This window comes from Lipotes vexillifer, unplaced genomic scaffold (assembly GCF_000442215.2).
Source record: "Lipotes vexillifer unplaced genomic scaffold, Lipotes_vexillifer_v1.1 scaffold428, whole genome shotgun sequence".
Lineage (NCBI taxonomy): Eukaryota > Metazoa > Chordata > Mammalia > Artiodactyla > Lipotidae > Lipotes > Lipotes vexillifer.
This window is the reverse complement of record NW_006781879.1, coordinates 1,462,328-1,483,834: the sequence shown is the minus strand read 5'-3', so window position 1 is coordinate 1,483,834 and position 21,507 is coordinate 1,462,328.

Sequence of the window (21,507 nt, the reverse complement as noted above, 5' to 3'; positions counted from 1 at the left end):
AAGAGGAAAGAGTGGGGACCAGAAAATCAGCCAGTTATTCAAAGTTTCCCACACCTGCTTTACAAACAAAAAGAAAATCAGCTTCCATGTTCAGCATTATAAAACAATTTGCTTAGACACAAAATGTTTCCGATTTCTATTCATTAAACAGATATATACTAGTGTAATATTTTTTGAAAGGCTTCTCTATTGCAGGTTCATTTTCACATATAACCTCATTTGTTTCTTATCCCAGCACTGTTTTACAGATGATGAAGATGGAGCAGCTAGTAAATAGCACAGCCACGATTAGAACGCAGGGATTCTGGTTCTAGGTTTTGAGTTTGTCATCACCACCCAGTCTGCCTGGGCATCCATCCAGACACTCTATTCCAGGAAGGACCCTAAAGCCTAGGTAGTATGAGGAATTCTAGGTAACTCATTTCCATTCAATTGCTAGTGTTTCTCAAAACATATAAATGTAACCCAAAATTCAAAATCCTATAGTCAGGATGATATAGAGACCAAATCAAAGGGAGGGGGACCTGGGTTTTGTAAGCACAACTGCAACTAATGAACTGTGTGTTGAGATGTTTCTCAAGTTCTCTTATGCCTGAGTTTGCTCAACTAGTTGAATGCAAAAGTGTTTATAGCCCTAAAATTCCTGATCAGTGAGCAGAAAACATACATTCTGGGAGGCCCCTCACCACTTCCACTGCCACTGTATTCTGTATTTCCTTCCTCTGAATAGTCCTTCATTTCCCATCCCTCCGAGCACTGGTCAAAATCTCTCTTCTCTGTCAATTGGTCTCTTCTTTCATTGTACAGTTTCTTAATGCCGGTCTATCCTGGATAATTTAGCACTTATTAGGGTAATATGCAATTCGATTTCTTCCTTCAAACCGTTTTAGGAAAGGAGCAGAGCATAAATAAATAAAAACGCATAATGCTTAATGCTAAGTATTGTGTGTGATACGTCCGTCATGAGCTTGACCAGCAGGCCTTTGGGGAAAGGGAGTCCCTGTGGGCCCCGTGCAGGTGGCAGGCTGCTAAGTTCATCACAGGCAACACTGAGTCGCAGGACAGCGCCCTCCTTTCGGGGATATTCCATGTTTGCTATCTCCTCTGGTGCACAAATTCACTTGCATTTGCAAATATGTAAACTTGCTGAGCTTCAATATGCGAACTTGAAATAAGACCAGCAGTCATGTTATTTCCTAGGTATTTCTGCCAAAGTCAACATTCTTCTTTGGATCTTGATTCTCTGATTCTTCAATCTTGCTTTCTTTGTGTTTTGTTTTGATCCTGTCTTCATTTCTGCTATTTTTCCTGAACATTTAAAATGTGTGCCTTCCCTCTTATAAAACAGTAAAGAAATCCGAAGGTGTGCCTAGGGGTAGGGGCTGGCTTTGGGGATAAGAAAAGCATTGTAAAAAAAAAAAAAAAATCAGTGCACAGTGTTAGCATCCAAAAATCAACGGCATTATTTTCTTTCATCAGTGTATAAGAAGGGATCAAATTTCCAACTAAAAAATGGAATTTCTTTTAACCAGCTTCTCTAGTCTTTACATAAATTACAGATATTGTGGTAGTAGAAGCAACGGTAGCAATAATAACAACAAAACACTTACATAGCATTTACTTTATGCCAAATATCCTTCTAAGCACTTTCCTAGTATTAATCACATAGTCCTCACAATAACTCCATTGCATAGGTACCATTATTACCTATTTTACTGCTGATATGGAGAACAGGTTAGTTCGCCCACTTAATGTCACACACCTGGTAAGTGGTGAGGGCCGGATTTGAGCCCAGGTGGTCTGACTCCAGTACATCTATTCACAATCCCATTAATCTGAAATGCCTCACCATTATGATATCCATAGTTTTGACCCTAGGACCCTATGAGGTTCTGATTCTTTTCTCAGTCAAACCATACCACTTGGTACACAAACCATACCACTTGCCCAGAAACGTCCTGGTTTTGTAAAACTATATTCTTCTCTATACAACATTCATAAAAATCCAAAACTGAAAGTCTGATTTAATCATACCGTGTAAGATTCTCACACAACAAAAAATGAAATAGAATTCAGAAACTATTTTTAAACTTCATACAATAAGGTAAAAACTTAAAACTAAGCATTCATGTACTAATTATTTCTTTTACATTTTATTTCCAAATAATGGCGAACTTGCAGACAAGTTGTAGAAAGGGTTCAAAAAACTCCAATATACCCTTCACCCAGAGATCCCACCCATTCAATTTTGGCCAACTGCCCCAATAATGTTCGTCATAGACACAGAATCCACTCCATGATCTGTGTACTTAGTCATCTCTCTCCAGTCTTCAGTTTGGAGCGGTACCCAGCTTTCCCTTAACCTTCATTCCCCTTACATCGTTGAAGACTGCTGGCTAATTACTTTCTAGAATGCCCCTCAATTGGGATTAGTAAGGTTCTCTCATGACAAGATTCAAAGATTACATTTTCGGGAAAAGATGCTGTGTTCTCACTGCATCCCATCAAGTGCATCCCATATAATGTCAGTCTGTGCCATCAATGGTGATGATAACTGATCACATGATTAAGGTCAAATCTTCCAAGTTCTCTAGCAGAACTCTGGGTTGCCCTTTATAATTAATAAGGATTTATGGGTCGATACTTTGATGTAATATACATATACTGATCCTCATTCAACTTCACTCACTGGTTTTAGCATTCACTGATGTTCCTTAGCTGTATTCTTATTAGAAAGATGCCAAATCACCATCTTTCTAATCTCGGCTTTCTTTCTATTTAACAGATAGCATTCTATTTTTAAAAAGAATTCTCTCTTGTCACTTATTCATACATTTTTTGTTATCAGTATGGCCCCACACGCTTCTGGTTTGTTTAGTGGGATGTCATCTGTAATATTATTCGGATGCCCAAATTGTCCCTGGTTTGATTAATGGGAATACCTTCGAGCTGGCTGCTGTGTTCCTTTACCATCTTTCCATCATTCTCTGAGAACGTCTGTATTTCCTGGCACAACAAGATATTCGAAGCTCATTTTGAGTCTTCCCTGCCCCAGCCCTAGAACCAGACATTTTTTTTCAAAATCGTGTGGTTTCTTTAGCAAAGATTAATATTTAGAAACTAAAATCTGAACAATAAATGTGCTCATATTCACTGGGCTGTCCCTGAATCCCAGCCCTTTTGGTGAGCAGAGTTAGGAAATGGGTGTATTGTATATTTATATACATATATGTATATATACGTACATATTCACATACATGCACAGACTTTAACGTTTATTGTTTCTATATTTAAATTTAAATGTCATATACAAGACATTTCTACACACTGAAATCCATGACTTCACACCAATACCTCAAATTCCAATCCATAGCACAGAGTTCATTCCAGCTTTCCCCTTTTTCCTATCTGTAACTTTCTTCTCTGACAGTAAGAAGTCTGGTTCCCATTTTACCTTCAATATATTTGCTTATTGGCCTCACTGGGCCTCCTTGCTCAGACCTGCCTAATGGCTTTTTAACTAAATTAAGCAAGGAAGGAAGCAAGCAAGCAAGGCTGGCAATACCAAGTTTTTGAGCTTTGGTATAAATCTACTTATAACAAAAACCCAACCTAGGCCCTAAAATGAAATATCTCGACACTGCACCTCATTCCCTAGCCACAGCAGATAAAAGTTTAAAGTTGTTTTCCAATGGCTGCTCAATTGTCTTTCAATGTGTATAAGACACGTAATTCTTCATACATTTATAATAAAAAGAATTGATATAAGCATTAGGTTACTGAGTAGTAAAAGTTTCAAGAACCTAGGGGTAACATAGGAATAAAGACACAGACCTACTAGAGAACGGACTTGAGGATATGGGGAGGGGGAAGGGTGAGCTGTGACAAAGCGAGAGAGAGAGGCACGGACATATATACACTACCAAATGTAAGGTAGATAGCTAGTGGGAAGCAGCCGCATAGCACAAGGAGATCAGCTCGGTGCTTTGTGACAGCCTGGAGGGGTGGGATAGGGAGGGTGGGAGGGAGGGAGACGCAAGAGGGAAGAGATATGGGAACAAAGGTATATGTATAACTGATTCACTTTGTTATAAAGCAGAAACTAACACACCATGTAAAGCAATTATACCCCAATAAAGATGTTAAAAAAAAAAGAACCTAGTATCAACTTGTTCCAAAGAGATACAAGAAATTCTAGTAAATCCTTAGTGAATATCCAACCCACTTAAAATGAAAATGGGGAAAGTGGGACCCAGAAAGGTCACAGGCCTGACTTGGAGTCATAAAGCTAATTAGTAGCAAAGTACCATCCGACCCTTAGGTTCCTTACTGTCCAGATCAGTGTGCCATGCTACCTTTGAAAATGTTTTCCACGTAACTAACATACAATTTTAAAATACACCCACTGAGAAACATGCAGTGCTGCAAGCCCTCATGAGCAAACTTTACACCCATGAATGCAGCAAGCCTCCTTTAAATAACTAGAAAAGAACAGTCTCTTCCATGGGAACATTAATAAAACACTTAAATGCTGAGCTATAAACATAGTTCACATAACCAAAAAGCATTCCTTATTTTAGTAGCCTGCAATTCCTCCAAGACGTCATAATTAGTATCAGTCACCACGGTTCCATGGAAAAGAAGAAATGCACAATGGAGACGATAAGACCGCCTCCCTCCTCAGCACACTGGAAGGAGTAAGATAATGCTTGGGAGAATATTTGTAAACAGAGCTGTGCCCTACAGTTCGATGTGGCTCTTTTTCCCTTGATGTAAATAGGGAGTTTCTGTCAAAAAAGCTGACTAAACCAACTTTGTGCAACGTGGTATCAGCTCTAGCACCTAGCTCGCACTAAGTATCACACCAAGCAGGTCATCCCAACTTTTGGGGGCCCAGTTTCCCTGATCCTCATCTGTAAACCGGAAGTGACAACACCCAGTTGTAAGAGCTGGTATGCAAATTAAGTAGAAAAAAGCACTTAAAGCGCCGAACTTAAAGCCTGGCACCCGGTGCCCAGTTAATAAATAACAGCTCCCAGTCGTCACCACCCTCATCAAAGCACCGCCACTACTATCTCTGTTATCAGAGTTATTGTTATTACGTTCAGACCTTATGCTTGCAACGCACACTACCGGCGGGGAACAAAAGCTATTTGAAATTTGCTATGGTCATAAATTAAAGGGAGTTCATTTCGTATTTGCAAAGGACATGTAGGCAACTCCTAAACCATTTTCATTTTTCTGGATTTGGCCTCATACAATCCTTCAGGATGATCCCAGTTTCTAGCTCTACCCCACCGAGGACATTAAACATGGTCAGTTAACCCAGATATCTTGGGTCCAAAGATGTCATTTATCTTACGTGACGTTATACTTTGATACCTCACCATGCAGGGGCTCATTAAGGATGAAATTTCAGACTAGGATAAAACAAATTGAGTTAATTTTATGGAAAGGTGGGAAAAAACAATAAAAGCCTTAAAAGATTTCAAAGAGATCAGGGATACAAACAGTCTTCAGGCAGGCCAAAAATGGTGGCTCTGTTAATACACGACTCCTGGCAAACTAAGCTGTATTTTATTACTTAAAGATTACCTATTTTTAACTGTTTTTTTTCCCTTTTTTGGAAAAAAATATATTTAAATCTGACATTCAGTGAAATACCAGGTGCACCATGGCTTTCAGTCTTGTTAAAACAAAACAAAACAAAACACTACCTATTGTCGCTCATGGGCTTCAGCCTAGCCTGTCAAGCAGGAATTAAAATCTCTTTAGAAAGCAGCTTTGCATGGTTCATGTGTCAGGCTGACATGAGCTGGATCAGCTTACAGAAGGGGCCGGAGATAAGGCATCCAAAGGAGGTTAGAAGGAAACAGCCCTCAGAAAAAAAAACTCTATGATTTCTCTACTCATCTACCCCACTCTCATTCCCTCTCTCTCCCCTTTGATAAAGAATTGGAGCAAAGTGCAGATGAAAGCGATTTCCTTCCCTTGATTAATGACAGCACTACATTCTGAAATTAACCCATCAGGAACATATCTACCTCCTATTTTTAAAGATCTCTTTATTTTTCTTTAAAAATCACAGAACAAAACCCACATCAGTTTAAAAGCCCACTATCAGGCCTCTGATTTTATTTAGTCCAAGTGTACCAAGCCTGCAGAGGAGAACGGTTTGGTTTATTTTAAAAGAATGCATCAAATATTCGCTGAAAATTGGTTGTAAATGGGGCCACTTAAACCTCCATGGAAAGGAACTGCAGGGGCTTGGGATTAAAATTGCAGGAAGCCAGAAAGAAAATTGAGGACAAGGAAATGATGACTGAGGGGCTTGGGGCTATTATCTCTGAGAAGAGGAAGGACACTGAGGCTTTGAAAAAAATTACACAGGTGACCTTGAGAACAAGTCCAGACTGAGTAGTCAGCTGGGTGTAGCTTCCTGTGGGGATGGAAGTACAGCAGGCAGAATTCTTCATTTCCAAAAGGATGATGAAGATGTTTCAGACAAGCAGTTTTGATTCCCTTTTAGCATGCAGAGATGCAAGCTCCATCTCCAAGAATAAATGTCATGAAGCCCTTGTAAAACGCTCCATCTTCCGTAGCTGTAGTTCGAAACTCTTAAATGGTCCCAGAGGATTTCATGACTCTGGACACAGGAGACTGGAGATTAAAAATGGACGCTGTTGACTAAATTACTGTACAGGCTTTCTGTCTTCATCCTCTGTCACTGCACACAGAATGGGGGCCCCAAGCCATTAAGGAGACTATCTAAACTTCCTGAAACCACTTCAAAATGAGAACTAGGAACAAATCTTGGACCCCAGGGAATGTAACTCTACACCTGAACTTCCTGCAGGTGAATTTGCTAACACATTCCTTTAGATCAGTTGTTCTTCACTGGGTTAAAATCAAGACCATTTTATTAAAAATTACTGAGGAGTCAAATATTTACCATACTGCAAATTCAAACAATTACTTAATATTTATTAATTCATTAAAACATAATCTAAAAACACATTAACATTAAGTGAGAGACTTTAAAAAGCAGTAATTAGATTTTCCCCCCAAAACGTAGTGCCATTGTTTTACAGTGTTGCAAATTTTGTCATGCCTGGATTAATAGAAGACAGCTGAAGTCTCCTATCTGCTGCTCTGCTGCATTCAATCTGTTGTGACCTTCTGGTTAGAGTACGTGAAGAAAACATTCTCAGGCACGTAACTGGAACGTGGAGGAATAATGTAATAGCCTTTTCAGATAATCTTGGATATTCTTTCCCTGGTACTACACCAAAACTCAACAACTGGCACTTTCCATAGGAATCTGAAACCGTATCAGTGAACTTTTCTCTGATATATTAAAATCCACTGATGGAATTAGCACTTCATTCTTTACCTATGCCCAATTCTGTAACATCAATCACGGGGTATTTAGAAAATACTGATTCACTGTGTTATAAACAGGCTCCAAATGTACAGTAGAAAACTTCATGGTACATGTGAGAGAGAAAGAAGATGAAAAAGGCAAATAACATCCTAGTCTTACTATGAAAATAGATTTGACCTTGTAGATCCACTGCAAATGTCTCAAGGACCTTAGGGGTCTGTGAACCAAACTTTGAGCATGGCTGCTTTAAGCTATCATGGCACCTCAAATAGTGACTTGAGCTGAGAATGTGACAGTAGTTGGCAAGGTCACTGAGGGATCTTTTAGGCGCCACTTAACATTTAAAAAACAAAGTGTCCCCAGTTCACTTTAAACCTGGAATTGGTCAAAAAATTCTAAATCTGAGAGTTCTACATGGTTTCTAAGCTGTACGCTAGAAACTGAAAAGCATACGAGTCACTGGATTTGGCTTGTTCGCTACTACGAAAGTATATGAGTTTAAGTAATAACAACCAGGTCTCAGGTTGAGATCCAGATATGAAAACAATGTTTTATAACTAAAAAGCCATTGATTATTGATTTTTCCCTCTTCGTGAAGTTCTGAGGTTTACTGTTTCCTTCAAAATCATCATTTGTTAGTGGCCCAAATGCTACTAAGAGAATTCTAGATTTGTATTCATTAGACCTTGATAACCTACGCTCACAAGTCAGCTCTTCGGGCAGGGACCTTAGCGGTCTTATTCAACCCCGCATCCCCAGCTCCACCACCTAAAACAAGTGCCTGTCACCTGTTCAAAGCCCAGTAAATATCTGTGGAATGAATCCATGACTTAATTTGTATCTGAATACTGCTGAATATTCAAACAGCAAATATGACCCCGTGTGGACCATATTGAAGAAATGAAGAAAGCCAGCAACACTAATTCTGCAGAATAATGGCGCTTTAATGGATGAGGAAAAATGGGTGAACTGTTTATAAATCTGCTTTAATCAAAAACTTGAATTCACAAAAATATTTGTAGTCAACACCTCAAGACGTTCAGATTTCAAATTCAAACTCCAAATTTTTAATTCAATGAAATGAAGAAAGTCACTGAAGAAAAATGAATTCTTCCTGTCCACAGACTGCTGTTGCAATGCAATCTGATCCCTTAAGGAGAAAAGTAAATTTTCTCCTAGTCCTTTAAAGATTAAAATTCTGGGGAAATGTTGTGCAAGAAACAATACTTTGACTAAAACATTCATGTGTATATATGTGTGTTTGCACGTATGTATATGAACATGTCATTTAACTTCTCCCCGATGTGTTACCGCTGTATACATGGTTCCGTTGTTCTTTAGCTCATAAGGGAAGAGTGGGGCAAGGTTGAGGGGGGAGATGTGGAAGGCTACCTTTCCAAGTGCCCCAGTATTTCAGAAGTTTTGATTATTTTAATTATGTAGGGGTTTTTTTTTTTTTTTTTTTTTTGAGAGTCCTGCTTGGGGAGAGAAAGCGGGCCTCCTTGGTGAACAGAAGTGACTGTGCAAAAGAATTGATTATCTGTTCAAGATGGCTTATGCTGCAGGACTATAAAAAATTGCAGGTGGCTTTGGTTACAAGAGGAGCTATCAGTCATCCTGAACTATTGACACATTTTTATGTACTGTAGTCTCAAATCACTCACTAAGGTTACCTATTCATCCATGAAATCTAAAATTCAGAGTCCTACCTAAGGGCAAACGAGGGATTTAAACTGAAAAGTCTACTCTCCCTAGTATTAGAACATCATCACATTTTAAAGCTAGATGGAAGGGCAAGGCTAAACTCCCTTAAGCTCCCCATCCCAGGGGAGCACTGGTGTCCAGCTACCACTGTTGCTCAAATGATAACTGAGAGCTACGCATCTCAGGGATTGGGAAAAGCTACTTAAACTCTTTTCACAGCTTTGACATACAACTGGTCACGAGCTAGTAAAGATTATTGTGAATATTTATTTTTCTTCAACAGTGTGCTTATCATTGGACAAACTGCAGATAAAAACCAATTCAAGTCTGGTCCCAGGAGCTTAAAAATTACTAACCACATGCTGACCTTCCTGCATTATTAGAGATAGTCAAATACCTAAACACAGAGCTGAGAGAGAATCTCCTTTAAGAGACAGATAAAAACGCTTCACTTGGGACTTCCCTGGTGGCACAGTGGTTAAGAATCCTCCTGCCAATGCAAGGGTCACGGTTTCGATCCCTGGTCTGGGAAGATCCCACATGCTGGAGAGCAACTAAGCCCGTGTGCCACAACTACTGAGCCTGCATTCTAGACCTCGTGAGCCACAACTACCGAAGCCCGTGTGCCTAGAGCCCATGCTCTGCAACAAGAGAAGGCACTGCAATGAGAAGCCCATGCACCGCAAGGAAGAGTAGCCCCCGCTTGCCACAACTAGAGAAAGCCCGCGCGCAGCAACGAAGACCCAATGCAGCCAAAAAAAAAAGCAAATGGGGCAAAAGTTTAAAAATTGAAAAACAAAACAAACACAAAACGCTGCGGGGATGGCTGTGTGGTTTCCCTACCACAAGACCAACCTGCTGGGAAGGTCGCCTGCTGGCTAATGACCCAAGTGCCATAATTTGTGAGCACATAATGCTGGATTTGAGATGAGGTGGCTAGTTGTTTTTATGGCCTTTTTGCCTAATGTAAAAATTCTCCAACTAGGTCTAAATTAATGAATTTTGTTACAGCTTTGTTCCCCAGTTCCTCTTTTAAATCCTAAGCTCTGTGCAATCCTGTTTTCATCTGCTTCCCAAAACCGGCCATCACTCTCCTGAGCTCCATTATAGTCAACCTTGTGAAGCAAGTGAGTCCCTCTGGAAGGTGTTTCCTCTCTTTCTCTCTCTTCTACTGTACAGTAACTGGGCATTTTAGAGTTTATCAGAATCTTATCAAGCAGAAATTTGGACAAGAAGGGATAAACGCAGTTGTCAAAAGAAATGGAAGTTATCATAGGAAATAGAAGAACTCATCACTAATGGTACGATACAGCATGTTTTGTTGATTTTCCTTTTCTTGGTTACTATTGTCTCAAGACATATACTTTGTGGAATTGACTATTATTTTATAGAGTAGTCATAGGTGAAATATCCTAAAACCCATGTAGAACTGTTTTGTAAAGAAACAAAAAGGGGGAACACCACTTGACAAATCAATCACAGTTGACTCCATTCCATGATGCTGTGAGCTTTGTGCATTTATACCTATTTGGCACCAGCACCAGGATTTTCCATTTGTTCACTTATTCAGCATATAATACATATCAGACATAGTGTTAGACAACAGCAATAAAATCCTACAGAAATCACAGTCCCTACACTCAAAAAGCTCAATGTCGTGCTACGTGTATTTGTTCAAAAGCATTTTTTTTTTTTTTTTACAGAGCAATGGAGAAAGGAAAGCAGGGAGGGGGAAGAAAGAGTCACACAACTATACTCACAGTATACCTTTAACAGAAAGCTGAACAGGGGGGAAAGCTCCATCTAAGGATGGGAGGAGGAAGAGGAGACAGAAGGGGGAGGAAAGGCTTGAATGAGAGCAGATGTTGAAGGAGTCTCGAAGAGGACTCACCTGGTGGGTTAGGAGAGTCAGAGGACAGGAAGGACAGAAGCAGGGAAGAGCACTGAGGGCAACTTGTGTCTCCAGGCTGAACACATCTTTATGACACTGCTCTCCTCTGCTTGTCACACCTTCACAGTCCCCAGGCCCTGACCTTTCTAGCTCTGAGATCTCACAGCAGCCCCATCTTCCTCCTGCTGCTGGTTCCACTCCAGCAGAGGACTTTGTTATGCAACTCGCACCACTGAAGCAGCCCCCACTGTTCTTCCCTGTCCTGGGCTCTGCACCTCCTAAATCAGCCTCCTAACTGTCAGGCACTCCACACCCCCTACACCAGCCTCTGGAAGGCGCACTGTGCACGGCGAGTCATCTCGGGTTCAAATTCTAAAGCACTCCTTCAGCTCCAGGATCTTTCTAACTGGCAACCATCTCCTAATCAACTGTATGTTCCACCGCTTTGCTCCGTTTGAGGCAGTGGCTTCAGTGCCTAATAAATGGATGAGGCTCTGAGATGGAACCATGACAGTAACTGTCTTGCAGGATTAAAGACTAAATGAGAATGTATATACCAACACGGCACAGAGCCTGGCACTCTGAGCCCTCACATAGGAAGGGGTGGGGGGAGGAAGAGAGGTACCTCTACTTCTGGGCTCTCCCTCCAAGACAGCCACTGCCTCCTTCTCTTTTCCTTAAAACATCCAACAGCAATTTCACTCTGCCACAGGAACTCTCCCTTCTAGGAGTACAATTCAGTACTAATTTTCTCTATTCATTATTGACCCTGCCAAACCTTAATTCTCATAATATAGTTCTTTTTTTTTTTAAAGGGAAAATTACCATTGTCTCAGTTTATCCAAGCAAAATGACCACTCCCTCCTCATTCCCCAATCAGTTGGTCACCAAGTCCTTTAAAATTCTGAACCTCTCAGTTCCTCTCAAGTACTCCCCCCTTTCTCTGCATCCCCATTTTCCAAAATATTCATTTCACAAACAGGAGATTAATGAATAAAGACCCAATTTATTCACTAATTACAACTGCAGATAAGTCTCCATGGAGAACTTTATTGTAATGTGTAACATCATAGAGCTGTTGTGATGATTAAATGAGAAAAAAATAATAAAGACAGTTTCTAAATTTTTATTTCAGAACTTTGCTTTAATGCATTCTCAACTGTAACAAGTGTCTAAGACATGATCTTTAGTGCAGCAAAGGCTTCAGAATTAATTTGAATGAGGTTTAAATCTTCAAAAAGAAAAACATGATCAATTTTAGAGTGTTAGAAACTATCTTTAAATGCAAACCTAAGACATTGTGATGTTTTTATTAAGGCCAGGGGGAAAATTTTTAATGATTCAATGGCAAGTTGACCTTTGAACTTAGTATCAAGGTACCAAAAACATCTAGGATGAGACCACCTTGAAGTACCTCTACTTCCCCTTCAATACAGTGAAGATTAGATCAGACCAAACTGCCCAACAGAGAACTAAATAACTGCAGGGAAGAACGTTGATACAGCCTCCGTTTGAAAGCATTCAAGGACCATGAAGGCACAAAGATTTGAAGGGCCATGACTGTGGTAAGAAGAGAGCCTTATGTTTGCCTCTTTAACAAAGACATCTGCTGATTCTCTTGCAGAGACTGGAAGACCTAGGAAGTTGAACAGGCTCAGAGCTAAGCAGGTAATAATTGGAGTTCATGACCTGCTAAGGGAAAGGGGCCCTGGTAGCAACCAAGACCCTCAACTGGGATTCCTAAGGGCTAAACCAAAGGAGTGCACATAATAAACCAGAAACTGAGCAGCCCTCATGAAGACTAAAGGCCACCTTTGGAACAGTTTAATCCCTGCGTGTATCAAGGTGCTCTGTCCTTACCCTGCCAGGCTCCCAGAAGACAAGTAAACACGTCAGAGGAAAATATCACCCACAGCTAAATGTCATCTCTATACTTTTAAGACACAATGTTCAGCATTCATCTGACGTAATAAGGCTTACAAAAATAAGAACTAACCAAAAATCAAGAGAAAAGTAATAAATAGAGAAAGACCCACAGGAAATTCAGACACTGTAGTTATCAGATGACTTTAAAATAACTGATTAGTAAGTTTAATGAATTGTACAACAAAAGAATTTCAGTGTCAAGTGAATCAAAGGACATCTTATAATTTAAAATGCAACTACTGCTATGAAAATATTCAATATATGGGTTTAATAGCCTACCATGGATAGCTGAAGAGATAAAATGAACTGGATGCTACATCAGGAGGAAATACCCAGAAGAAAGCATCAAGAGAAAAAGGGTAAAAGCAACACATGAAACCCAGGTTAATATACATGGAATTAGAATACCAGGTGAGAGAAGAAAAGGGGGTAAAAGCATTATCTGAAGAGAGAATGGCTGAGAATTTTCCAAAACTGATTTAAAAAAAACAAAGGAACAGATTCAAGAAGTGCTACAAATACTGAGTTCAGTAAACATAAGGATGTTCACACCTAAATCACTACAGATAAACTGCTGAAAACCAAAGGAAAAAAAGAAACTCTTAAAACTGCTAAAAAAAAAAAAAAAAATGAACATTATTAAAGCTGCGGGGGGTAGAGAAGTTTAACGGGGAGACAGTATTTTCAAATGGCAGAAATAGGACCGACAGTCTCAATAGAATCATGGTAGCCAAAAGATATGATATCAGAAATGCTATTTTAATGCACTGAAAGAAAGTGATTTCCAAGAATTCTATACACAGTGAAAATATCCTTCAAAAACAGAGGCAACATAAACTCCTTTACATAAAGTCTGAGGGATCTTAACACCAGAAGACCTGAAGAAAATCTAAAGGGAGCTCTTAAGGCAGAAGAAAAACAATCCCAGATGAAAGCAGGCCGTACAGTTCTTCCCAATGAGTATTTTTAAGGAGATCTGAAAATACCAGAGTGAAGATCTAAAGACTGAAGAGTATATTCAAGTCTGTGTAATCTGTTCTGTTCAACATTTGTTTCAATTACTTGAATGGCATAATAGAAAAATAAATACTGAAAATATGGAATTGTAAATATGCTAAATACTCAAATTTCAAAAATATGCCCCCATATACCACAAACACTAACCAATTCACTTTTACTGAAAAGCACTTTATGACCTGGAGCTGGAATACACTTGCCCTAAGAATACCTTGCATCCCCACCTAATCACTTCCAAAACATCAGAATCTGTCCTTCCTTCAAGATCTATTTTTAAGTTCCCCTAACAAACATTTATCACCTATTATGTGCCTTTTTTGGTCAACTTTGTACCAGGAGCTGTGTTAGTTTCTGGGGGGAGAAAGACAGACTGTACCCATGGTCTTCCCAATGCAGAGGTTATCTGATTCTTTCCTGACTGTACACAACTGAATATATTCTCTCCCTTTTTTAACAGGAAAAACTCCTAGAACACCCATGATGGCCATTTGTTTTTTTGTTTTGTTTTTTCCCATTTTTATTTTTAACATCTTTATTGGAGTATAATTGCTTTACAATGCTGTGTTAGTTTTTGCTTTATAACAAAGTGAATCAGTTATACATATACATATGTTCCCATATCTCTTCCCTCTTGCATCTCCCTCCCTCCCACCCTCCCTATCCCACCCCTCTAAGGTTGTCACAAACCACCGAGCTAATCTCCATGTGCTATGCAGCTGCTTCCCAATGGCTATCTATTTTACACTTGGTAGTGTATATATGTCCATGCCACTCTCTCACGTTGTCACAGCTTACCCTTCGCCCTCCCCATATCCTCAAGTCCATTCTCTAGTAGGTCTGTGTCTTTATTCCGGTCTTACCCCTAGGTTCTTCATGACCTTTTTTTATTTCTTCTTAGATTCCATATATATGTGTTAGCATACGGTATTTATTTTTCTCTTTCTGACTTACTTCACTCTGTATGACAGACTCTAGGTCCATCCACCTCACTACAAATAATTCATTTTTGTTTCTTTTTATGGCTGAGTAATATTCCATTGTATATATGTGCCACATCTTCTATATCCACTCATCTGTTGATGGACACTTAGGTTGTGTCCATGTCCTGGCTATTGTAAATAGAGCTGCAATGAACATTGTGGTACATGACTCTTTTAGAATTATGGTTTTCTCAGGGTATATGTCCAGTATTGGGATTGCTGGGTCGTATGGTAGTTTTATTTTTAGTTTTTTAAGGAACCTCCATACTGTTCTCCATAGTGGCTGTATCAATTTACATTCCCACCAACAGCGCAAGAGGGTTCCCTTTTCTCCACACCCTCTCCAGCATTTAGTTTCTAGATTTTTTTTTTTTTTTTGCGGTACGCGGGCCTCTCACTGTTGTGGCCTCTCCCGTTGCGGAGCACAGGCTCCGGACGCACAGGCTCAGCGGCCATGGCTCACGGGCCCAGCCGCTCTGCGGCATGTGGGATCCACCCAGACCGGGGCATGAACCCATGTCCCCTGCATCGGCAGGCGGACTCTCAACCACTGCGCCACCAGGGAAACCCAGTTTCTGGATTTTTTGATGATGGTCATTCTGACTGGTGTGAGATGATATCTCATTGTAGTTTTGACTTGCGTTTCTCTAATGATGAATGACGTTGAGCATTCTTTCATGTGTTTGTTGGTAATCTGTATATCTTCTTTGGAGAAATGTCTATTTAGGTCTTGTGCCCATTTTGGGATTGGGTTGTTTGCGTTTTGTTATTGAGCTGCATGAGCTGCTTGTAAATTTTGGAGATTAATCCTTTGTCAGTTGCTTCATTTGCAAATATTTTCTCCCATTCTGAGGGTTGTCTTTTGGTCTTGTTTATGGTTTCCTTTGCTGTGCAAAAGCTTTGAAGTTTCATTAGGTCCCATTTGTTTATTTTTGTTTTTATTTCCATTTCTCTAGGAGGTGGGTCAAAAAGGATCTTGCTGTGATTTCTGTCAGAGTGTTCTGCCTATGTTTTCCTCTAAGAGTTTGATAGTGTCTGGCCTTACATTTAGGTCTTTAATCCATTTTGAGTTTATTTTTGTGTATGGTGTTAGGGAGTGTTCTAATTTCATACTTTTACATGTACCTGTCCAGTTTTCCCAGCACCACTTATTGAAGAGGCTGTCTTTTCTCCACTGTATATTCTTGCCTCCTTTATCAAAAGTGACATATGTGCATGGGTTTATCTCTGGGTTTTCTATCCTGTTCCATTGATCTATCTTTCTGTTTTTGTGCCAGTACCATACTGTCTTGATTACTGTAGCTTTGTAGTATAGTCTGAACTCAGGGAGCCTGATTCCTCCAGCTCCGTTTTTCTTTCTCAAGATTGCTTTGGCTATTCGGGGTCTTTTGTGTTTCCATACAAATTGTGAAATTTTTTGTTCTAGTTCTGTGAAAAATGGCAGTGACAGTTTGATAGGGATTGCACTGAATCTGTAGATTGCTTTGTGTAGTAGAGTCATTTTCACAATGTTGATTCTTCCAATCCAAGAACATGGTATATCTCTCCATCTATTTGTATCATCTTTAATTTCTTTCATCAGCGTCTTATAATTTTCTGCATACAGGTCTTTTGTCTCCTTAGGTAGGTTTATTCCTAGATATTTTATTCTGTTTGTTGCAATGGTAAATGGGAGTGTTTTCTTAATTTCACTTTCAGATTTTTCATCATTAGTGTATAGGAATGCAAGAGATTTCTGTGCATTAATTTTGTATCCTGCTACTTTACCAAATTCATTGATTAGCTCTAGTAGTTTTCTGGTAGCATCTTTAGGATTCTCTATGTATAGTATCATGTCATCTGCAAACAGTGACAGCTTTACTTCTCCTTTTCCAATTTGGATTCCTTTTATTTCTTTTTCTTCTCTGATTCCTGTGGCTAAAACTTCCAAAACTATGTTGAATAACAGTGGTGGGAGGGGGTAACCTTGTCTTGTTCCTGATCTTAGTGGAAATGGTTTCAGTTTTTCACCATTGAGGATGATGTTGGCTGTGGGTTTGTCATATATGGCCTTTATTAAGTTGAGGAAAGTTCCCTCTATGCCTACTTTCTGCAGGATTTTTATCATAAATGGGTGTTTGGCCATTTGTTTTTGTTGGTTTTTTAAACTCATCACTAAACCGCAATCCGTCTGAAACTCTTGTATCAGTGACCTCTCTACATCATTTAGCACCGTTCTGCACACCAGAGCCTCTACATAAATATCCACTGAATTAAATCTTGACAAGAGGAAGCAATGGGCCCCAACTCACATCACAGAGTTTAAGAGAAACAAACAGAAAATCCTTCATTTCAGATTTTTTAAAATGAACTGCATAAGCACTGGGTGGAAAAGCCCAGTCTTGTAATATGAACAACATTTTAGCTAAAATGAAGCTTGACATATTGCAAGCATATTCTTTAGGTCGAATCTCACTCTTAAAGGCTAGGTTGGATCTAGTACACATGAAGCCATCTTCCCATCCAAATACCTATGGAAACCAAATTTTCCTAACTGGTCTTAAAAGTCTTTACAACAAAACACACCCAATGTCAATGGACATTCAATAGAAGCTCTTAACCATTCAGCATCGGAAGTATAGATCAAACCGCCCCAACTCATCTTTCCCTTCATTCTGAGATTTGAAATAATGTTACCTTTGCCCAGGTTTCTGCGACTTTGGGCACCATTCTGAAGGTTCTTTATTTGTAAAGTTAAACTTTGTGCTAGTCTCCTTGCATATTTACTTAACCTTCAAGGGCTAAAACCGTCTGAAAGGCAAATCTAGATTTTAACACATGGTGTTCTTAGCAAAAATGAAATTCGCTGCAAAGGTCTGGACATTTGAAGTCTCACCTCCCTCGTCTCATTTTACTATGTTAATTTTGTAACTCAAGCTTTAAAAAACATCGTACAAGAACTCCTCCATCTGACTTGGCACTCTTGGTATAGAACCAGAGTAATATCACTTCTTTCTCTTGCTCTTTTAATCTTCCCCAAATGCTGTTCTTAGTGCTTCTACCTTCAGGTAGAAAGATTTTTTAATACAGGTGCCTATCCTCCTTATGAAAAAAAAAAAAAAAAAAAAAAAAAAGTCAATACAGAAGAGTAGAAGGAGCCTCAGGTTGAAATTCAGCCTCACGTCTCATCCACAGTTCTACTGTTCAACATCTATACAGTGTTGGACATGTTGCCAAGATACTTAACTTTCTCACCCACAGTTTCCTTATCTGTGAAAAAGGTATAATAATATTGAGCTCTAAGGACGCTTTCAGAATAGAAATAATGGAAATCTCTGAACATGGTGTCTGATAAGGTATGTATGTATTCGATATATATCTAAGTACATACATACATATGGGTATGTATTCTTCCTATCTGCTGTCTTTCCATTACCTTAACCAAGGAGTACTTCTCTATCTCAGTGCTATCTGGACAAATGTTTACCTCTCGATGTTAATGTCATATTCCCTTTTTCTCCAAACTGTAACATGCATTCAGTTTAAGTATCTGAGTCATTAATAGTCATCTCCTTCCCCTGATATTTCTTCTAGGAATTACGGCTATGCCCTACTATTGTGGTTATTTACAGATCATTCTTATTACCTTACCCGTTCTTACAGTTTCCTTATGGCATCCCCTCCCCCAACTACAAGACAAATGTTGGCTTAAAACCTTGAAAATCAAGTTGAGGTTCCTTTTCAATATGCATTCTTCCTGTTTCTTCCTGAGATGCATTCCACCCAGATCCATGTCTTCATTTTTATATACAAGCCCTGGTCTAGAAAGTCATATCCTGATTTTAGTATCATTTACAAAGGCAGTTGTCCCTTTCGTACTTTTTTTTCTTTTATCAAAATTACAATATTGATTCTCTTACTACCTTGTCTCTCCAAAGTTCTCAAATGATTTCTGTAGCCCATTAAGGAAATCCACATTATTATAAGGCAAAAACAGGAAGGTCTTTTCAACTACAGAGACTTTCCTATTGAGTGCTTTCTTTATGCCAGGTCATGTTATAAGCACTTTACATATAAAAATGCATCGGGACTTCCCTGGTGGCACAGTGGTTAAGAATTCACCTGCCAATGCAGGGGACACGGTTTGAGCCCTGGTCCGGGAAGATCCCACATGCTGTGGAACAACTAAGCCCATGCGCCACAACTAGAGCCTGCACCACAGTGGTTAAGAATTCACCTGCCAATGCAGGGGACACGGTTTGAGCCCTGGTCCGGGAAGATCCCACATGCTGTGGAACAACTAAGCCCATGCGCCACAACTACTGAGCCTGCACTCTAGAGCCCCTGAGCCACAACTACTGAGCCTGTGCCCTAGAGTCCGCGAGCCACAACTACTGAAACCCACGCACCTAGAGCCCGTGCTCCGCAAGAAGAGAAGCCACCACAATGAGGAGCCCGTTCACCGCAATGAAGAGTAGCCCCCGCTCGCCGCAACTAGAGAAAGCCCGTGCGCAGCAAAGACCCAATGCAGCCAATAAATAAATAAATAAATAAATAAATTTCTTTTAAAAAAAAGAATGCATCAAATCTCACAACTCCATGCAGTGCGTTACATTATCATCCCCGTGTAATAAATCAGGAAACAGATACAGAAATGAAGTAAAAATGACTAGAGGACACCCAAATAAGAAGTGACAGAGCAGGCACTGAGACCCAGGTACTACAGTCTCCAGCACCACTGCGTCATAGGTGACCCCAAAGTCACCTGTGAGCTTGAAGCTCGTTAAGTCAACACCTACAGAACGCTGGGGTGACAGGATCTAAACTCAGCCCTCAGGTCCATACCTATGAAGAGCGCTAAGGAAGCAGGGCTCCTGGTGAGGAGTGAGCCAGGAGTCAGTGTTTCTTTGAAAACACCTGAGCTGCTCCTCTGCAGCCCACCCTCCACTCTGTGCGCTCCAGCCCTTCTTGGGGATTCATGAAGGGATTATGGGGTTTATATTCCTCACACTCCACTTGCTCAAGTTCACGAGTAAGCCTGGAAGCATTATGAAAATCCTTCTTTCTCCAGAAAGCTTGCACTTTCCTCGAGTCTGGCAGAGAATCTTCTGTCTCATCCTTCTTGCTTCTGATATAGTACACATACCAATTTTCACAGTTCAGTCTCCAGGATGCAGACCTACTTCTTGACTTGTGTTGGAGTTACGTGTATTTTCACTTTATGCCGCGTGTACAGGGAAGTATTGTACATTTTTCTGTAAGTTATACTTTAATCACAATTTTTAACTCATACCCATTTAAGCCCCCAAACCACAAAAATTTATATTTAAATATTTTAATACCTCTTCAACTTAAACCATCTGATAATGGTATTACAGTAATTGAGAGGCAGATCTTCGAAATATTTTGATAGTTAGAAATATTAACTGAGCTAGTATATAAACAGAAGCTAAGATCTTCAAAGTTCCTTAAATGGCTTTTCTGTCTCTCCCAATTCACATACCCCAAGATCCAACGTACCCTGCTACTTGCCATTGGCTGAACATACAATATTTTCTCACACCTGGAATGCCCTTCATCTAATTCATTCAACAAATATTTAGTTAAACAAAGCTGAACAAAGAGGCAGTCTCTGCCTAGTGGGAAAAATGATATCATTTAAATAATCATGCAAATAATGTCACAGCACGGCTGTGATAACTGCTCTATAGAAAAGGTACTTGAATGAGTAAGCTCTTCTCATAGAAAGGATTTGACTTAGAGAAGTCAGACTGGCCTAAGGGATTAACACGGGATCTGGAATCTAAAGGTTTGAACCAAGGAAGAGAAATGGGAGCAGCTTCCCTGGCAGCGGAAAACGAATGTGCAAAGGCCCTGGGGTTAAGAGGAGGCTGGTGAATAGGAGAAGCCATAAGAAGGCAACATCCTTCTCTGCTTTCAAAGTTCCTCCTTTTCCATCACATGCTGCTCAAATATCACTTCCTCTGTGAAGCTGCTCCCTCCTCTCCATTTGCACTGTAAATGGATATACCCTTCATACCATTAAAGCATTCCTCTTATCCTTCTGTTAGCACTTAGCTCACTGTATTGCAATTATCTGTTTATACATCTGCCTCCCTCAATAGACAGAATTCATGGAGGACAAGAGCAAGAAAGCATTATTTTTGTGTCTCTGCATATGTGGATAAGCATATTTTAAATGCTCAGTGTCTTAAGAATGAAATAGGACAACAGAACCATGCTATGCACACTGACAAAAACATTTTACCTTGAAACTGTTTTACCTTCTTTGTGAGTTGGTCTAAATTTTCAGCAAAGACTCAGATGTAAAGTCGCAATTTATAAAAAGGTCTCCCCCCCGCAGTAACCTTAATGAATCATAAGGTGTTATTTACTTAAGCATCAGAGAAACAGCTGCCCAGACTTTGTTAGCACAAAGTAATTCATTTTATAAATATCACACAATTATCTAATTTCTAAAAGTCTCTGCATGCTTTGAAAGGTGCTATTTTGGAAACAAGTCCTGGCCCATCCTAGGGAAATTCCCAAACCAGCACTGTCATTGCTAAGTATATCTACAAAACCTCGGAAAGAACAGAGAGGAAGCATAAATCCCCCCCCCCCCC